This window comes from Hippocampus guttulatus, chromosome 6 (assembly GCF_054856545.1).
Source record: "Hippocampus guttulatus isolate MCC_2025c chromosome 6, RoL_Hgut_1.0, whole genome shotgun sequence".
Lineage (NCBI taxonomy): Eukaryota > Metazoa > Chordata > Actinopteri > Syngnathiformes > Syngnathidae > Hippocampus > Hippocampus guttulatus.
This window is the reverse complement of record NC_141266.1, coordinates 16,328,575-16,348,779: the sequence shown is the minus strand read 5'-3', so window position 1 is coordinate 16,348,779 and position 20,205 is coordinate 16,328,575. Positions and strand designations below refer to the sequence as shown.

The 20,205-nt window shown below is 41.9% G+C and overlaps 1 protein-coding gene across 2 annotated transcripts in view; it reads left to right on the top strand.

Annotated features, from left to right (window-relative positions):
• The window catches only part of alg2 (ALG2 alpha-1,3/1,6-mannosyltransferase), a 74,301-nt gene that overhangs the window by 21,866 nt on the left and 32,230 nt on the right, over positions 1 to 20,205 (top strand). Inside the window, exon 4 of one of the 2 annotated variants that reach the window (XM_086113958.1) lies at positions 9,363 to 9,494. The exons of the other annotated variant lie outside the window; for it this stretch is intronic. The gene's annotated coding sequence lies outside the window, so the exon portion shown is untranslated. The remainder of the gene's footprint in view (positions 1 to 9,362; positions 9,495 to 20,205) is intronic. 2 annotated transcript variants of the gene reach the window in all.

The window sequence follows — 20,205 nt, the reverse complement described above, 5'->3', positions numbered from 1 at the left end:
CAGATACGGCACGCCCCTTTGGAGCTGCGTGCCTCCGGCATCGCTAAGCTAACGTTCATGCTTTCCATTGCCTTGAATGGGAATACCGCCCCTGTTAACATGGCCGCCACATAGGCACGTCTGTTGATAAAACATAAAAATAATTCAATTCAATTCAATTCAATTGTATTTATAGTGCACTTTCGAACAGCCATCGCTGCATACATATAAACAATTAATTACAACAACAAAACCATCAAACGTCATAAATGCATCTACTTGCACTTCAATGTCGCTTCTGGTCCTCATCTGCACAAAAGATAAGCAGTTTGTTTTGTACTTTACCATAAATACAGTAACACATTCTTTAAGGCACACCTGTGATACAATCTGTCCAATCCGCGTCTTGATATGTCTCACCTGTGAGGTGGATGGACCGTCCCCGGCAAAGGAGAAGTGCTTCCTCACACCCAGCTACACAGATGCCTTTTCCACACATCAAAAAAGATCTTCGAGTTTGACTCATCAAATCAAAAGGGAGCAAGAGCTGGAGTTACAATTTTGTTTTCAAGTTACAGTGTAGCCCAAAAGGAAAACAAGTTTTGACCCCCCCGAAATAAAGCATAGGTTTCATTGCTTTCTGAATCCTTTGGTTACATTTGAAGAGCGCTGCGTGTGCGGTATGGTCAAGGTAGCGTTAATGCCGCCCACTCTCCTCTCGGTTGCGGCTTGCATCCTGTCGTGTCATGATGCAAATGGAAGTGAGAGGACGCCCACTCTGTCCAGATTGCCATGACAATCATATGACACAAGTACTGCGATGACACACTTTTATCACCGCCAGGTGGAGAGAATAACACAAGTAATAAATAGCAGCTTAGTGTGTGCCGTGAAAATTTTTTCTTCGGACTGTTAAAAAAAAGGTATATTCCCCTCCCCGCCCCCCCAACATGTCTGCGCTTTTTTAATCACAACAAGTGTGGAGCATGTTTGGTTATTCAAATAGTGGAGGCAGCACCAGTGGAAGACGGCGTGGGTGTCTGTGGCAAGGAAGTGTGCACTTTCACTGATTCCGTCTCACATACATGCGAGCACATCTGTATTTTGTGTGTGTTAATCCTGGAAAGAGAAGTGAGACGGTCACTTCCGCTTTTGCTAAAATTAGACCTTCCACTGCAGCTTGCATCACTTCCTCTTTGACATGCTTGTTGACTGTTTAACCGAACGCTGCTGAACAATTTCCTTATCTGACTTTGCGTGGTTACTGTATTGTGTGTTTGTTTGATTGTGCATGCGCAGGAAGGGTTTTATGTCATGGCACAGCCAATGGGGCGGAAAACAGCTGGTGACTCCCATCAGAGCTGGAGGATGCGCACTGTGCTGTGTTACAATGTATGCACATCTGTGATAGGATGCGTGCAAACGTAGCCCTGTGTATGACTTACTCAGAAAGAGACGGAAAGTGGTGTCTCACTCACCACGTGACGTCCATTTCTGGTGTTTTCCAAACCAAACTGGAAGCACCGCAGATGAGGATGTGATGTCATCCTCAGCGTCAGGCTTACTTTCATGCACATACCTCACCCCCCTCCCTACTCCTTAGGAGTTTTGGTTGAGGCTGAGTCTATAATTTCCATCCTTTTTTTTCTACCTCGTCTTTATCGCTCGACCGTGTGCTACCCCATATGGGAGTAGGCGGCCACTCTTTTTTTTTTTTTTTTATGAATGGGATGAGATGTTTGCTTACTGACGGAGCTATTTCTATCAGTGCTGGATGATGAGCACACAGTGTGTGACCACACCAACTTCCTCTTTCATCGCCCTTCCTCTGCTGATTGGTTCAGCCCCGCAGCCTGATGGCAGTGGAAGTGCGTAACTGAGATGGTTGTAAACTTGTGAGTTTGTATCTTTTCATGTGGGTGAGTGTTAAGAGTTCTCGGCGTGATGGAAAATGTAAGTATCATATAATCATGTGAACGACACGCACCCATGCACAATACGCCAGCCCCAAAAATCACCCTTAAAAAGCATTTTTTTCCTCTGTGCTTGTGTAGTCCCCTAATTTGCTGGTATCTCTTATTATCAGAGTTACTAATATGAATGGATAAAGATGAAAAAAACCCAAAAACCTAAAATGTAAATGCTTTTAAATCCGGTTATTCGATTAAGGGTTTTCAAAGTATTTTTGAAAATGTTTTTGAAAACCTTGCTCTGTCTGCCAGTTAGTAAATTTAGGAAGCCATTTTTCCTTTTTTGCTTTGCTTTTAAATTTCTTCAATTATGCAACTACTTTTCAATGTTGTATTTTTAAATGCAAGATGTTGAGTGTCAAATGTACTATAAATCTGTGACTCTTTTTGTTTTGTAATTTAAAAAAAATTAATATACTGTACATCTCTTTGGTACTGCCGGAACATCTTAAACAATGTAAAGAATTTTCACTTCCTCTCTATAATACCCCACATTGATTTGGGGTCTTTTATTGATTTTTTCTTCTTTTTTTTTCTTTTTCCAAAAAATGAATGTTAATCACAGCATTTTATATAATTACAACACTGTGCACAGATAAAGTTTAGAAAGAAAAATAAATAGTATACAAAGGTGTAATTTTTGTGTAGTATCATTATTCTTAGTTTGTTTCCCAAATCTGCCTGGGAGGGAGCCAATTGAGCACCCCTACACTATCTAATGAGACACAGTGTGACTGAGCCGTCCCTGTAGTATTAATTTAAATAAAATGTTAATCAACATGGGTTTAGCATGTCTTCCTTACAACTGTGGTCCAGTGTTCGAATCTGAGCTCCAGAATTCCTGTGTGGATTTTGCATGTCACCCCGTGGCTACTCCGGGGTAAATTGTATAAACATGCATGTTCGGTTCATTGACGACTACATTGTCCATACTCCATACGTGTGTTTGTCAGTGTGAATGGTTGTTTGTCTCTACATGCCCTGCGATTTTATTTCAGGGTGTAGCCTTCCCCCGCCCAAAGTCAGCTTGAATAGACTCTCCGGTTAAGCAGGATAGAAAATTGATGAATTGGAGATTATTGTGGTTTTTGTTTGCACATCCTGCGAAGAACTATTATTTTGGATATATTTTGCCCCACATATGAAGAGAACCAAAATATTACAAACAGCTCTCAGTATGACGCTGTGGAGTTCTACAATATTGAAACCGACAACCACAATATTCAATCGATATACAGTGTTGAGAAGAAATTGAAAATGCTATTTTCTAGGCCCCCTGTCAGTCAGGCCCCCAAAATCGTCATCACCTTTCTCCTGCAACGTCAATGTGTATCAGAGACAAAATTCCAAAACGTTGTCAATTTGTACAACTTTTGGGCTGTTTGGCGATGCCTTTCTTGCAGGTGTAATATGAAATCATCTTTAAAGTAATGATTCACTCATTCCCTTGTGTCGTAGTTGCTGATGGCACTGTGGTCATGGTAACCTTGACTTGGTCTTCTATCCCAGTAACCTTAAAAGAAATTCGAATATGCATGAAGTCTTAATTGTGATCTCCAGGCGATGCCTTGACTTTACATTCCCCAAAGTAGGATGTTACTTCATGGTGCATGCCTAGAGTGAGGCTCTGCATGTTTAATCAGTATGCCATGACCGATTTGTGGAAACCAGCCACATGCAGTACTTCCACCTACACACACATTCCCACATATGCGTGATCACACAATGAGGAGCCATACTTGCAAACAGAACGCTCAATAGTTACATTCCTCTGCAGCTTATTCAAGTGTAGTACATTCCTGAGAGCCAAACCCTCGGAAAATACGTCTGATTTCTCAGTCTCGGTCAACTGATTGATGCTCCTCTATGAACATTAATAAAGCGCCATTTGTCTGTAATCATCTGTGTGCTCACTTGCCACATACACAAGGCATTTCCTGTTTTTATAGTACACACAGTTCTTTTTACTGACACATTTTCTCTCAACACTGGACTGAAGACCCCGGAGAAGTCAAAGAACATGATTGACAGAATAACTGCTACCATCCAGGTGTGAGTCCAGTCAGTTCAATTTTAGTTAGATAGCTTTGAATGGATTATATTTCTGTATAAAAAAAACAAACAAACAAGAAAAACAACAACAACTGAGCCCCACAAGAGCAATGGCAATCGAGGCACTGAAAAACCTTCCTCTATGGACAACATATCAGACAGAATCCAGGCTCTGAACTGCAGAGGGTCCACAGCAGGTTTCACCCCGCGGTCATAAGGTGGGCCAGATCAAGTCTGTCCATTGTCTTCATGACTTGTGATGTCAGTGGAACAGGTATGTAGTCATTGTGTCCAGATCAGTGCCGGTACTAGACACATTCAAGATGTCAAGCCAAGTTGAGTGATGAGTTTCGGCGATAATTAGGTCCGCATAGCCTTTTCATGAGCTTTGAGCAATTGTGCTGACTAAACGCTTCATTACATCACTGTCAGTGTAACCATTGAAAGACATGGTAAAAACAGGAGCCCAACTGACGTTGACACACTTTTTGAGTAAGTTTTTACTCAGGCTCCCACTCCTTGCACAGCTCAATATTTCTGTTGCCCAAATTCCGTACTGACATCTGTGCCTGCCTGCTGTGAGCGTGCGTGTGTTTGCGTGTGTGTACTTGTGTGTTTGAACTGCTCTGAGGACATCCAGTTTGAGTGTTTCTCCTCCAATGCTCTTTCCGGTTGAGGAACAGTAGTTTTTCTGTCGATGAGGTTTATGGATTGGAACATTCAGCATCCCAGCCCCCAGTCACACACCCACACATGCAAACACTGGACCAAAGTAGAATTTGTTTTTTTTGTTCGTTTTATTTATTTTCTCTGATGAAAGGTAGTGAAGATGAGGTTCCCTCCACTTTCGGCTTACAGTCGGCATAACTTAGTGGATTGGTTGTTGCTGGTTAGCTTGTTGGTAAGCATTAGAGAGAATTCAAGCATAGGCACTAAGGTCTCTTGCACAGAATGTTGTGCATGCTCTACTTTCCGTGGGTTCTTCATGGTTTCCAAATCTGTGATTGATGCAACGGTCACAGGAACCACTAGGTGTTAGTTAACAGAAGTTTAGTTATGCTATTTATGAAAGGAGCCGACTATCCCTTCAGAATTATTTTTCAAGAGGTTGATGGTACATAAAAGGAGCCATTGACTTTGCCTTTTGTGCCTTGGGCTATTCTTTCAAGTTGTTTATTCCTCCTTATATCATGAGGGGGGGGGGGGGGGGTTAGCAACCACAGAAGATGTACGTTCATTCATTTTAACCTGTCAAATCTCAAAGATGCATACATTCCTTAGATCCATTTTTCAGATTGGAATGACAGTTTCCGGTACTTTGCTAGGTGTGCTTGGAAAGTACTGTAATCACTACCAGGAACTCACAATATATTTTAAAAAAAAAATGTTGAAATGTGTTTCTTGAACCTTATGGGTAGCAGTTGCTTCGACCTGTACAGGATCTGGGTTCGGACAATTTGTGAATACTGTAAAGAGTGTAAATTGGAATTTCCCTGCGGGACTGATAAGGTTTCTTCTTTTAGCCGCTTAAGATCTACTTGATAATCTGCTCTGTGGTCTGTGTAATGGTAGCATTCTGTACATCTCTTTCGTCACATTATATCCCAGTGTCAAATCAATTTTCCATAGGGAATAATAAAAATGTTAATAATTGGCAATAATTTGAGCCCATAACTATCATACAAGGGGGCCCAGTGGTGCAGTGGTTAGTGCGTCGACCTCACAGTGCAGAGGTCATGGGTTCGTTCCCAGCACCGGCCTTCCTGTGTGGAGTTTGCATGTTCTCCCCGTGCCTGTGTGGTTTTTGTCTGGGTACTCCGGTTTCCTCCCACATTCCAAAAGCATGCATGGCAGGCTGACACACCCACACCTATCCCTAGGTGTGCATGTGAGCGCAGATTGTTGTTCGTCTCCGTGTGCCCTGCGATTGGCTGGCAACCAGTTCAGGGTGTCCCGCGCCTACTGCCCGAAGACTGCTGGGATAGGCTCTGGCACGCCCCCGACCCTTGTGAGGTTAAGCGGATCAGATAATGGGATGAGGACTATCATACAATTTTTAGCATGACAAGAATTTAAATCCAGCTGCAGACTTAATCCTTTTTACGGTCACTGAACTGAAGAGGTAGCCAGTTTTGTTCAATCTCCCAGATTTTGTGCAACTGTAAAGGAGTTTTATTACCAGTACGAATTCTGAAATGTCGGACAACTTGTGTATGAAGGTTCAAGGCACCACCTCTTTTCACGTCAAGTCTCACCACCACAGTGTGAACAGTACAGGATATCGCTTTTTCTCGATTAACCCTCTCCATTCGAATGCTAATTCATTTTTTGTCACAATAGCAGCCATACGTTTTGCAACAAGCACACAGTTAACCCTTAGATGCATATGTGGGTCAAAAATGACCCGGTGAGGTTTTTTTCTTGAAATATCTTCGGACTGAAAATTTATTATCATTTCATATTCCAGGTATTCCTCAAAAAAACTGTTTTTTATATAATGTCATTCACAATTTTAACTTACATTTTATACATTTTAAGAAATTTCAGTTTTTGTATTGCTACCCCACGTTTCCATAAATGGGTCAAAAGTGACCCGTGTACATTTTCTATGGAATCCAATAGGAACCACTGATTCTACTCGACTTTGGCTGTCAGCAATACATTGACTGCAGACCACGCAGACTATAATATCAGAAGTGTCACCCCTCAGGAAGATTATTTTACACTGTAAGAGCTGATACGTCTAGGTCTTATCTTCATATAAAATTGTTTGTGTGTCGTTCATGACTATTATTTATCTACAAATTGGCCTTCCGCCTGGAAACAGATCATATGGCAGCCTTCCGCTATGAATCGGACCTGTTCCTGGTCAACTGCAGACAGCGATTCATCCCCAGTGATTGTGTCACTGTGGATGAAAAGTTTGTGCCATTCAGGGGTAGGCGCAAGTTTCTACAGTACATGCCAAGCAAGCCTGCTAAGTACGGCCTAAAGATCCTTCTGGGTTTGTGATGCACGCATCCCCTATGCAATAGATGGTATAGTTTACACAGGGAGACAACCAGGGGAAGACGTTCAGAAGAATCTGGGCGCAAACATTTTTCAGCAGTTGTGTGGTAGATTTAGAAACACCGGTCGCAACATCACCATGGATAACTTTTTCACCAGTGTGCCACTCGCGCAGCATCTCCTAGAGAAGGAGCTCACTATTGTGGGGACTCTACGTCAGAACAAGCCAGACATCCCTCCTCTGATGAAGCCTTCCAAGTCCAGGGAGGTTTACAGCACAGAGTTTGGATTCAACGACAGCCTTACCATGGTCAGCTATGTCAGAAAGAAAGGAAAAGCTGTAGAGCACGATGGACCACGATAAAGCAGTGGATGAACATAGCAAAAAGAAAAAAACAGAAGTGATCAAATTTTACAACGAGACAAATGGAGGTGTAGACACCATTGACCAGATGGTTGGCAACTACACGTGCAACCGGCAAACACAGAGGTGGCCCATGGTGCGATGGTACAACATAATTGACATTGGCACCCTAAATGCCTACACCTTTTTCATGGCTCAGCACCCATATTTCAAGAGTGGCATCACCAATGCACGACGGCTGTTCCTCAAAGAGCTGTCAAAGGAGCTTGTCACACCACACATGAGGAGTCGACTGGAAAGCTGCAGCCAACTGCAAATCCAGATTATTGAAGCAATGAAAAGGTGCGGGGTGACAAAAGCCACCACCCAGACACAGGAAACAAATACACGGGGCCAACCAAAGAGAAAAAGGTGTCAGATCTGCCCAAGTAACAAAGATCACAAAGTCAGCAATAGGTGTGGGAAATGCAATGTACCTGTGTGCAATGATCACTGCCAGAAACAGGTCGTTTGTCTGAATTGCATACAGTGATGAGACAAGAAGGCAAAACAGGCAATGCATACCCAGAGACAGACAGAGAGACGTGCACACACACACACACACACATACACGCACACAAAATGGATGTTCACGTTTTTCTATTGCTGTTTTGGGTAATTTATATTTTTTCTAAAATGTTAAAAAATTAAAAATAAAGATATTTCAAATATGAAATCATTCCTGTATGGTCCTAAATATATTACTAAATTTTATACAAGTGATTATTCTGAACCAAAATGACAAAATGTTCATTAAAAAAAGCATTGATTGTATTATGGGTCATTTATCACCCACCTATGGAAGAGTGTAGGGTCCAGTCACTCATGCATCTAAGGGTTAATTACGTTTGGGGTTGAAATGATACATTTGAATGCCCCTGAAATTGTACAAAAGTCTGCTTTACTATAGTCTTCAGTTGTTATAGCAGTGTGCATTTTGTTCTTACATTTTAGATTGCTATATAATAAAGCATATTCAAAATAGATGCTATAGTTGACTGTTTTTATGTCTTCATATAAACTCTCTCTCTCTGTCTCTCTCTCTCTCTCTCTCTCTCTCTCTCTCAGCTTTATTCATAGAGCACTTTAAAAACAACCACAGCTGTAACTAAGAGCTTTACATAAAGATTGCCAATAAGAAACACACAAAATAAATTGGCATTTGGCATACATAATGTTCCAAACTTTATTCTCCCTTGTGCTGTTTAAATGTTGTGTGAAGTTGTTCGTAGATAAGAGAGAGCACCATTATTAAAGTAGTGTCGGAAAGCACAAATAGTAATTTCACAACCACAGTATACACAACGTCACTCGCGCAGCTGCAGTCACTGAAGTTCAAATGTAAACACAAAACTCCCATTTTCCAACATCCAATAGTTACCCCGTTGGCAATCATGCACATACAGAAGGAACAATTCAAATCTCCAAGAATCTTGAAATCCTTGACAAGAAGACAACAAAAAGGTCGTAATAGTGCAACGGTTTAGCATGACCCAAAAAGAATAGAAGCTGGAAAGCATAAATAAAGGACGAAGTTAATTGAGCTGCTGTGAAAGGCTAACGATTCACAGGCGCGCACAATAAGAATAAGCACTGACACATATTTCCATTATTTCTTTTAGGAATAATCATTTTGACAAAGAAAAATATCGATAGTCAACCAATGTTCCTTCATGGAATTCATTCCCTTGAAATTCCGTTGTATGCTGATTTTGGTCTCACTTAATAAAAAACAGCCAAGAGTGGAAATCATTTTCAAAAATACAAAGCCTCCTAGTGAAATAATACGACACATGACACTTGGCACTGCTTTATAAATTATGTAATCCTGGTAATAGGCAGTCTATTTTCAACTTTTTTTTTCCCCCTCATTCCAAACTCGTTATCAACTTGGTACTGTGAGGTAAATGAAGTTTTTCTTCTCTGTGTCTCTTGCAATTCTCTTATAGTGACGTTGCCCTCTTGTTGCTGACGGAATCTCCTCTCTCTCCTGTCATCGGTCACAAGGGCCACTGGACATGTGTCTTAGCAAGTGACGTTGCACGCATGACTTAACTCCAGCAATTTTACTATACCACAAGGTAACCTGGGGAAGCCCTCACACTCACACTCACACACACACTCACACACACACACACACTAATCCAATTAGGACAGTTTGTGGCCTGGGCCTCATCAGACACATGCTGATCCAATTATAAGTAGATGGATTGACCAAGTGTTTCCCTTCGCTAATGTTCTCAAGTGGCACTGTGCCACCGCACCAGGAGAACACCTCATACGCACAAATGATTACCCCCGCCCCCTCCCCCTTTTGCTACGTACAGTCTGTGGACAAACACCCTGACTGAGTCAACCCAAGCGTGGAGGAAGGCAGAAGTGACTTCCATTCAGTCAGCAGAGTCAAAACGAGTACAATCCGGAAACCCGGGGCTTAACCTTGAGGCTAAGACACTTTCCTCTGCGTAGAACTCGTATAAAACTCCTGGCTGCCCGCCAGGAATAGTCACAGATATCTACACTCTGGACATTATTATCATCGATGCCAAACAATAAACGAAGGGAAAGATCTCGGGGAGCCGCTTTCACCCATCAAACGCAAGCTCATTTTTCTTCCACTAACAAAACCTTGACACCAATTTGGAGAGTATGTGCTTGTGTGTGGATATTTCCTGAGAGGCTCTTCATTGCACAACAGACATCAATGAGGCGCACTCCAAGCAAGGACACAAGTCCGTACAGGGCCTCTTATGCTTGTGCAGTGAGGATCTGTAGGGCTTTTCTCGTCTCTTTTATTCTCGTGACAAACATACATATTTTATCGATGGTCATCTCAGACAGTGTGATTGAGTGCCGTGACCTTTCCACTTATCATGTAATGTGCTGTGGTGGTTAATGTTTCTCTTTCACACACACACACACACACACACACACACACACACACACACACACACACACACACACACACACACACACACACACACACACACACACACACACACACACACACACACACAACATTAGTCAGGACAACAATGGTTGAGGCAAACGCATATCATGCATGTCCTGACTGTCAGCATATTCCATTTTTCACCGCAGATTTTTAAGCAATCTTTTTTTAAAATGTACACACAGGTCCGAATTTTGAGTTGCGCACCGCCCGTGTACAATACTACCATGTTGTGTTACCGCATGCCAGGCAGCACTTAGCTCTATTGGATGTAGATGCAGCGTAATAGAAAGCAAGAGGAGGCAGTGAAGGTCCCCACCTCCCAAGCTCCAATAATATTTTTTGCTACCATGTAGCAGAGAGAATACACAGTATGAATGTGAGCATTGTTGTATGTGCTCTTTGTACTGCTGCTCTATGTCTGTTCAAGTAGTGCTTGAAGGTGTGTGATTCCAGCTCAAAACACCTCTGCTAATTTCCATTCATTCAATTTAGTGGCATTTTGCATTTTATGTTAGCCTTAAGATAGTGGTATATCTCTGGATATAATCTGGTTGAACTCGTTGGTGTTTAAATATACAGGGGTTAAAATAGTTGTTTTATGTGCCAATTTACGGTAAACCTCCATTGGGAGTGACACACAGTTATGGAACATATCCCCCGTGATAAACAAGGATTCAATGTACTGTAAAAACTGAGAAAGTGTATTACCCTATAATAGTGCCCCCCCCATCGCGGATGTTAGACACTTTGGATGAAACATGAGAGCATATCTTCATGAAAACAAAGCCAAACAGCAAAGCTTTCATGTTCTCCCCACAGTTTGATCAATTTGTTCAATTTCTCTTTTAAGAAAGGAAAACATTGATTCGAAGAATTAATAATCTCATCATTGTTGTTATCTTTTATAGTATATTGCCACAACATGAATCTTAATGGATTTTTGCCTGTCACAAAGCAAAATTGCTGGTTGTAAAGTGTAGCAATCAGTCTTGATTCAGGAGGCACTTTACCAACTTGCAAACACACAGTCGCATCTCTCTTTATGACGGCCCTTCTTTGATCGACAACAGAGCGGGATTGGAGTAAAATAATAACAAATAACAAAGAGAGTGCATTATGCAGAGAAAAAGTCTCAATTGTGGGAGTGGACAACAACATATGCTTGCTGTGGTCCGGCATGGATGGCAGGGAAAGTGAGGAGAAGAGGGAAGAGGTTTCAGCTGGAGGGGATAGTGGGGGGATAGCACATAGCCCTGGGGATGCCAAAGCATGTACAATGCAAGTGTGTGTGTGTGTGTGTGTGTGTGTGTGTGTGTACACGTACGCGTATGCGCACGCCCGAGGTAAAGCAGGGGATGTTGAAGCTGATTTGTTCTGATGGACTCAAACACAGACACAGACTCTGCCTGTGACTCACAGACGAGACGCAAGTATCCCTTAGGGAGCAGCTCAGGGCGAGCGCACACACACACACACACACACACACACACACACACACATTTAGACAAACACACGTGATTGCCAGGTTAGGTATCTGCCTGCTTGTCGAGCTCATTGGAAGCAATGATGTGATGGGATCGTCGTTGGCACATTTGACTTCATTTCTTCAGAGAGCAGAGTTGCATTGAAAACCTCTTATTGTGCCTTTCGTTTTCCTCCCTCTAGCGAATCTGTGGAAATGGGATTTGTATCAAACGGGGTTACTTTCTCACGTCTTGTTCAGTGTGACAGAGGCATAAATGTATGAAAGCACAATGTCCAGTTGTGTTGTTGCCTATACTGAGTCATGAATGGTGCTTATTGAGCAAGCTGGGTGCACAGATGCCTCATCTCAGGGCAGCAAAAGTTTCGCAAAGCCACTTGAGGGTAGGCACACAATAAAGACGGATGATGAGGCAGGATGAAGATGCCAAAGCCCTCCAGTTATTGCCCCCGACTCTAATTCTTTGCCGTGTTGCCTCCCAGACTAACTGCCTGTAATCGGACATTAAAAACGCAAGCCAAACACTTGAGCTGTCGTTTTGTTGTGTTGCCGTAAACGCGCACGAAAGCGTCTGAACACACACATTTGCCTGCACGCTCCCAACAAGATGCAGACACGCAATTTTACACAGTCACATTAAGGCACACAGAGCGCCATTGGCTGAATATGAGCTGTCTGTGACATCAACCGTATGCTCGTTATAATAGCGCTGGGAGCATCAAAGTGACAGATATCACACACAGGCAAACCCAGTGAATTATCGTGGGGTCATTTTGAAATCAAACCATTAAACACATTTGAATGCTCCTTTGTTCGGAGCAGAGAATTGTCGCGCAGTTGTGTCATGTGCTTTGTCGAAGTGGGTTCCCAAATTCCGCAGACTTTAGCGGATGGGTTTACAACGACGGTGGCATCCCGAGTTGCCCGGAAAGATGTGATGTGTCAGTTTCACAATGAGGAATTGTTGGTGTCCTTGTCAGGATTACTTGATCATCATGAAAATATATAGCGCAAAAACGTAACCCAGAGGTCTTATTATAAGGGGCCAAGCATTATTATCAGTACACAATGATCATGATGATCTCTTAAAATGCATTTCCTTCATTTATGACTTTTTTTCATTGGATGTATGCAATTTTGGCACGTTTCACACATTGCTCTGAGTAATAAGTGGTTAAATGGCGCTAAAAAGATTATTTACATGGCTGTATGGTCCACAACAAGTCACTTGCTAAAACTAGCCATTTTGATCATGTGTTCCGGAAATGACTGTCCACGCTGTCATTATGGGGTAACTGCCCCTTGAAGAGATCCTCTGTTTTCAGTGAAAGTATGATCCATCTTTCTTCAGTGGAGGCTTAAATGTTGGCTAGTTGCAGATTAATTATTTTTGCTAATGTGCTCTAATTTTCATCATCATGTATGGTTTTGTCAATGTTAAGATGTCCGCCCTGTCATAGTCTTACAATATTTTAACATCAGCCCAAAATCTTCACCCTGTGATTGCCCACTTGGTCAGCAAGTTGACATAATTTGCTGTGTCCATGTACTGTACTTTTTTTTTTCCATCATTGATTAAAGAAACTGCAGGAGCTTGACCGTTATGCAGTTCTCACAGTGTAACATCTAGTTCATACTATAAATATGAAGTTTAATGAAACACCTTTTTTATGAAAGTTTTTGGGTAAATGGAGAAAATCTCAAAGGCGCCTTATTAAAAGCAAGAAGAAGAGGGAGAGAAGGTGGTACAGTATTGGCTCATAACAGTGAGGGGTCAGGTGAAAATGGGTTCAAGAACTGGTGGTGTCAGATTTTGCAGAACTTTGGGTCGTTGTTGATCTAGCCATAAGTGAATGTGTCTATTGTCCCTCAAGGTCACCGTAGGTAAGATGTCGGACCTGGCAACAGCAGGGTTCTTTCCATTGCTTTGTGGAAGTGGAACATTGATTTGATTGGTTCTTTCCTGGAGAGAGAAAAAAAAGCAACAAAGGCTTAAGAGCTCGCTTTTCTTTCCACAAGTGGGAAACAAACATGTGTTGTGATTTACTCAAACAAACCATAAGGGACTAATGGAGTGCCTGTTTGCTAACATGCAGTGCAGTTCTCTTGTCAGAAGAAAATGCTGACGTCTAATCATGCACCTGTGTAAAAGTGTGTCTGTGAGCAAAATCAAGCACAAAGTATAATTAGCCACATTTTTACAACACATGGTTTTGTTTTGTTTTGTTTTAATTGATATTGTCACAAAAAAACTGACTTTGGCAATTATCTATGTGACGAATATATATATATATATATATATATATACAGTATATATAGCGTTTTTTGTTGTTTTTTGTTGTTTTTGTCTTTTGTCTGTCACCTAGTGTTGTTGTTACGTCATGTGGACCTGATGTAGACTGTTTTAAGCATTTTTGGCAACGACATTCGTCAAAGAAAAAGAATCTGTGCTTGGTGGTTGCGCCTTCTCGGCGGCATGCGTGTACCAGCACTGATTTCGATTGGGAGGAATGTCAGCGCCGTTTGACTGTCGTTACTGGACAGCTCTGGGGTGCTTGTGTCTTGCGCCTGAAACATTTTCACAGCTCCGCTTTGTTCAGCGAAAAAGTCGGTGCTGATGGACAGTCTGCGGCTGGATGGATGCATGGCTTGAGGAGCCGACGATGAGAAGAAAGGAGCGTCAGCGCAGAGCGCTGATGCGTATATGGAACTGGGAGTCGCGGCTTGGAATCGAAGCGGATTTACATTTCGTGAATGGATGCTACAGCTCCTTGTTGCTTTCAAGCTTAGCTTGTAGCAGACGTGTGCACATTGCAGCATGACGTCTTTGATCCACTGGTGAAAAGGATACTTTGATATGCTCCTCTTTCATCTATTACTGCTTCAAACAACAAAGTGAATGGAGGAAAAGTGGTTAAGATGGCACGCCTGTCTGCTTTATGTGTTGTGTTGTATTATTTTGTCATTTTGTGTTAAGCGTACTTTTGATGGCGGCGCGGGCACCCACAGTGGCTCCTCTTGTTGTCTGTTAAGAGGGAGGAAATTTCATCTGCACATTTGACAATAAAATTGTACTTGATACTTGATATATATATGGCTTGTTTTTTGTTTTTTTTAATGGCCTGGATCTCAAGCCATTCAGCTGACTGTTCAGGATCTGCCTTACCCTCTTTAGTTATTTATCTGTGGCTGCCTGCAGAATTCCCAGGTAATTGTAGCTGTCATGCTGCCTTTAGGTGGTTGAGTCCCTTTGGTTGTGATGATCTTCCCTTGTCTAGATATCGTTCACCCACACTTATCTCGTTTTTATAAAGCCTCGTCTATTGATGGAGCTCTGCCATTGGATCTCTTGGGAATGTGCAGTTCTACTTAATAAAGTGGCCCTTGAATTTATAATATGCAAATAATTCAGGATTCGAGAATAAATGTTCAGAACAAGTGATGCAAAAATGATCTCATTTAGAAAACTAGGTTTTGTACTCACTGCTGATGTTCTGTGTGGCCAGTAAATGTTTACTTTTTTGTTTTTTTATTTTATTTTTTGCAAATAGGCACAGTGTGTGTCAGTGGTATGACTAATTATGCCTCCGTCACTCTCTTACATTTTCTTCTGCATTCCTTTCATCTCTTCACTAGCTTTTTATTTCCCCGGCATGACTTCTTGAGGGTAAAAGCAAACCCAAGATTTAGTTTTATTGCAGCCCAGTCTGCTTTTAGGTAAATATTTGCAACACGTGTCCAAAGTGATGAGCAAACCTGACCACTTTGCTATCCCAGGAATGCACTGCATCATCACTTCCTGGCCCCACAACGCTGGAAAAGCCTGATTCCTATCACCCGCTGTGTCGTAATCACCCCTATTGATGTGTGTGTGTGTGTGTGTGTGTATGTGAGGAGTGCAACGTGTTGTGTCCTCATACCATAATAGGCTTCCCCGAATAACTGTCCCATAATTCTGAACCTGTGAGGCGGTCCAGCTGGCTCTGGCCTCAAAAGGAAGAGAGCACGGGGGAGACAACCGCCGCAACGCTCACCTCTCCCTCTCTCGCCGCTTCAAACGCTCGCTTGGCTGGACTGTAGTTCACCTTCTGTGTCAGACCGAAACATTTCCACAAGGAATTCCAAGTATCCTAAAAGATATCTTCCTGATTCCTAAAGGCTTTAGTAATATGCTCATCCTGTCTGGCTCTTCTGCCAAGAAACACATCAGCAATTTCTCTCACAGTCCAACCAGCCCAAGGAGAGAGGCACTTGGCCTGGGCTGATTTTACACCATGACAGTGCGGCAGGGGAATGCTGTCGTAATCCTGGCCCTGCCAAATCACGAGTGATGAAGTCCAGTGGTGATGCTGAGTTGGCGGCCACACACACCACAGAGGCAACAGAATATGCACAATATGTTCCGAGGGGGGATTTGTGACGATACGGACAAGTCGCGGGGAGAGTTAAAGAAAGAAAGATGGATGACGCCTGTTGATAGTTGGCGTCTTGTTAAACTTGAATGAGTACATGACACCTTGTCCTGTCAACACAGAGCCCCTCGTTCGCTGGCTTTTGGGCTTCGTCCCAAGCAGACCCACATGCTTGTTTCTTCATTTTTCCACTGACAAGGTAAAGGGAGTTCCCTCACTACTGGACTGTGTTTAGACAACACCAAACAAGTTGGTAAATAAACAACTTCACGTTGGCTTCTCAATCAGGGGCGTACTCACAACATTAGATAATCTGAAATTCTGCCCATACAAAGACGATAATTGCTCAGTGCAGGGAAGCTTCCATGTACCGTTGTGGTTGTGTTTTTCAGTAAAGCTTCTTTTGGTTTCCTCCCATCAATCAGTTTCTGTACCACTTGTTCTTCAAGATCAATTGGGGTCTGAGTTATATTTTATTATTATTATTTTTTAATCTATATGTAAATATGATAGATGAATCCACAGAATAGACACAAACAATAGCAATTACAGGACCATAATGGATTTAAAAGGCGTTTTTGTTTCATACCTTTACATGCGATGTTGGTCATGATTATCCAGGGGCATATAGATTGCTGTAGCCCGCATTCAGAACCACGCATGGATTCCAGGAAGTTTATCACCAATCATAATATTGCTTCATGAAGAAAGGTCAACTGTCTGATCTTTGGGTGCTTTCGGACGACCTTGCTAATGAATTGCATTCGGCGAGCCAGTGAGGATTGTTAAATACTGGAGCCAAACGATGCCCAGAGTAAAATATCTAAATCTGGGTACCCTACAGTTATACAGTATGGAAACCGACAAATATATCAGGGAAAATATGCTTCAAGAGCCAAACAAAAGTCATCAGATGATGATAGCAGAATAGGAAAATAAACAAATGACGATGTAGCAAAGTGGAATACACATCTCTGTTCTGGCTGCTTAGTACGAGATGGACCAGAAATCGACATCAATAAAAGATGACGCAACTCCCAGGCGCACACAGATCCGCATTTGTCACCCTTGCACTTATTTTTTTATTTAAAATTTTTTTTAGACTTGTTTGACAGGTACGTTATAAATAAGGTACTGGTAATAGATTTAGTAATCATAGATTATATCGAACTAGTTTCCATTGTTTCTAATGCGATTATACAAACAGATTTATAGTGCATCCTGAAAATTTTCACAATGCACATCACTGAGAACATTTTAGAAAAAAAAACACTCCAAAATAATAGATTCAGTCAAAAATTTGTTTTTACAAAATATTTTTTTTTAAATCCTAATGATATTAGTAATAAATAATTTGATGATTACAGCCTGCAGCCTTTTTGAGTGTGATGCCACAAGCTTTGCACCCCCGTATGTCTTTGTGCAGTTTTGCCCATTCCTCCTCGCAGCAGCACCAAACATGATCAAGTTCAATGGGGAGCGTTAGTGCACAGACATTTTTAAATCTCTCCAGAAGTGTTCCATATCAGATTCAAATCTGGGCTGTGGCCGGGCCACTCAAGGACATTCACAAAGATATCTTGGCTGTTTACTTCGGGTTGCTCTCTTGTTGAGGTCAAGAGTGCTCCGAAACAGGTTTTCATCCGCGATATCTCTGTACATTGCATATTTGAACAGTCAGAGTCCATTAATCGGTGGTGTCATGAATATTTTTTCATCATAGCGCAGTGGTCAAAAACCTTTTTGCGCCACAGATCGATTTATCATCAAGACATATTTCTCTGCTATGAATACTTTAAGTCCATTTGCGTTTGTGATAGCAGTTAGCGAGGCTAATTGGCACTGCTATTCTCATCCACAAGCAGCTTATTTTCTTACTCTCAAATCCATGCAGATATAGGAAATTTGTCTCCTTTGTTATCAGACATTTCACTGCTCCACAGAGCGTTACAATCTAGCGGTGGTTGCAGTTGGGCAAGTCAAAATTCTTTTTCACAGGGGCCAATGCAAAAAATGTGATTTGCGATTACTCATCTTCCAGCTTTAAACCTTGGTATGGGGTAGAAAAGTCCTGTCGACTAATCGCTTCAATCCCTAACATGCATGCCTGCATAGATAATGTACACACATATATACATTCATACATATATACATGCACATACAAATATACATGAATCTCAAGGATGATCATTATGTGATTTCTCAGCTTTTTATTTTTTTCAGGAAATTACAAAAATCCCCTCAAAAACTTTTTTTTTCTCCATTTGGTCAGTATGAGGTGCTCTGTGTAAATATTTGAGGAAAAAAATCATTTGGTATGAGGCTGTAAAAAATATATGGAAAAAGCAAAACACCGTGAATACTTTCCCGTTGCAAAGTATGGTTTCCACTGTGGTTCTGTAGAACAACTGTTCATTATTGTTCGCAACTTTCATTTTTTCCCCATTCATTTGTGTGCATACATTGAACGCATTCAGTGAGCTCATCCCGCTCCAGAACAAGCCACCTGAACATAATCAGAAATATTTCAGACTCATCGCCATTTACCAATTGCTCATTCACTCCAATTAGAGCGCTCGCACTCCACTGAGGACAAGGGCTAAGCGAGTGCTTTGGATTGCGCTCGAGTATGCCGCCTCTGGAGTGGCGTGTCCATGAAAGACTCTTCTTCCTCCACTTGGCGTGGAGCGAAGAGGGGCGCGAGCTGTGGAAGTGACAACTCGCATCCCCTTCAGCACGGTGAGAGAGAGCCACCGGGTCAGCGTTAAGTGCTGCTGGGTGCTATTACTGTGAAAAGGACCCCTCTCGGGGGTGTCCTTTCAAGCATCTGATGAACAGGGCCTTACTGCCAGCTATGGCCAACTAGCGTCTGTGTGTGTGTGTGTGTGTGTGTGTGTGTGTGTGTGTGTGTGTGTGTGTGTGTGTGTGTGTGTGTGTGTGTGTGTGCATGTGTGTGTGCGTGTGTGCGCATGCGTGTATGGTTGTGTGTGTATGCGTGTGTGTGTTACACAGTCCTAGCTTGTATAATGTGTTGCTAGAATGGTTTGTGCGGCTGAAACCAGAGCAGATACGTGTGACATTCACCGCGTGAGCATGCATTCACAGAGCGATGCATGTGTGTGACAGACTACGATATTATTGGACCGCAGTGTGTTTGCACTGGACACAAATAGCAACACAGATGATATTAGTGGATCAAGTTCTGTCACACACTATGTGGCGTAGAAGCGCCTGATTCAGCAGGTGCCCCAAACCCAGAGTCCCCCCGTGAATGTCCTTTGCAGTTCAGGCTCTGTCTAGAGTTGACCTGTGACACACTGACCTAACGTCCAGTAAGTACCAATCAAAAGGTTGGAAACACCCTCTAATTCTGTGTTTTTATTCATTATATTAAAATGCCCTGAATTGTAGATTGATACTTAAGTCGTCGACATTATGAAACATTTGTGAGGGAATTGTTTGATGAACCGAAAATGTTAAGCAAAATGGAAAATGTTTTATAATTTTTATTCTTCAAATGTAGGCGCCTTTTGCCAAGATAACAGCTTTGCACAGCTTGGCTGACTGCTGAGGTGCAAACAAACACGCATGTAAATGAGCATTTATCGAGTCCTGTTTAAAAAAAAAAAGTCCAGATAGGAATTATCGTAACCAGTCTACATAGGGGACAAAAATCCTTTAGTTCCATTTGATTTATTTAATTCAGACACATTGTACATGGTGAAAATGTACACATTTAACATACTTTGTATAAAAATGTAATATGTATCATTTCAATATTTTTTTGTGGGAAAGAGAAGAACTCTACATCACTTCACCACATTTTAATCATATACAACGGAAAGTTAAGTACTTCTTTGTGTCTTTACAGCTTCAGAGAAATACTGTAGCTGTGTTAATTTGAAATCATTTAAATGATCAATGGCATGGTTGCTGACTCTCTT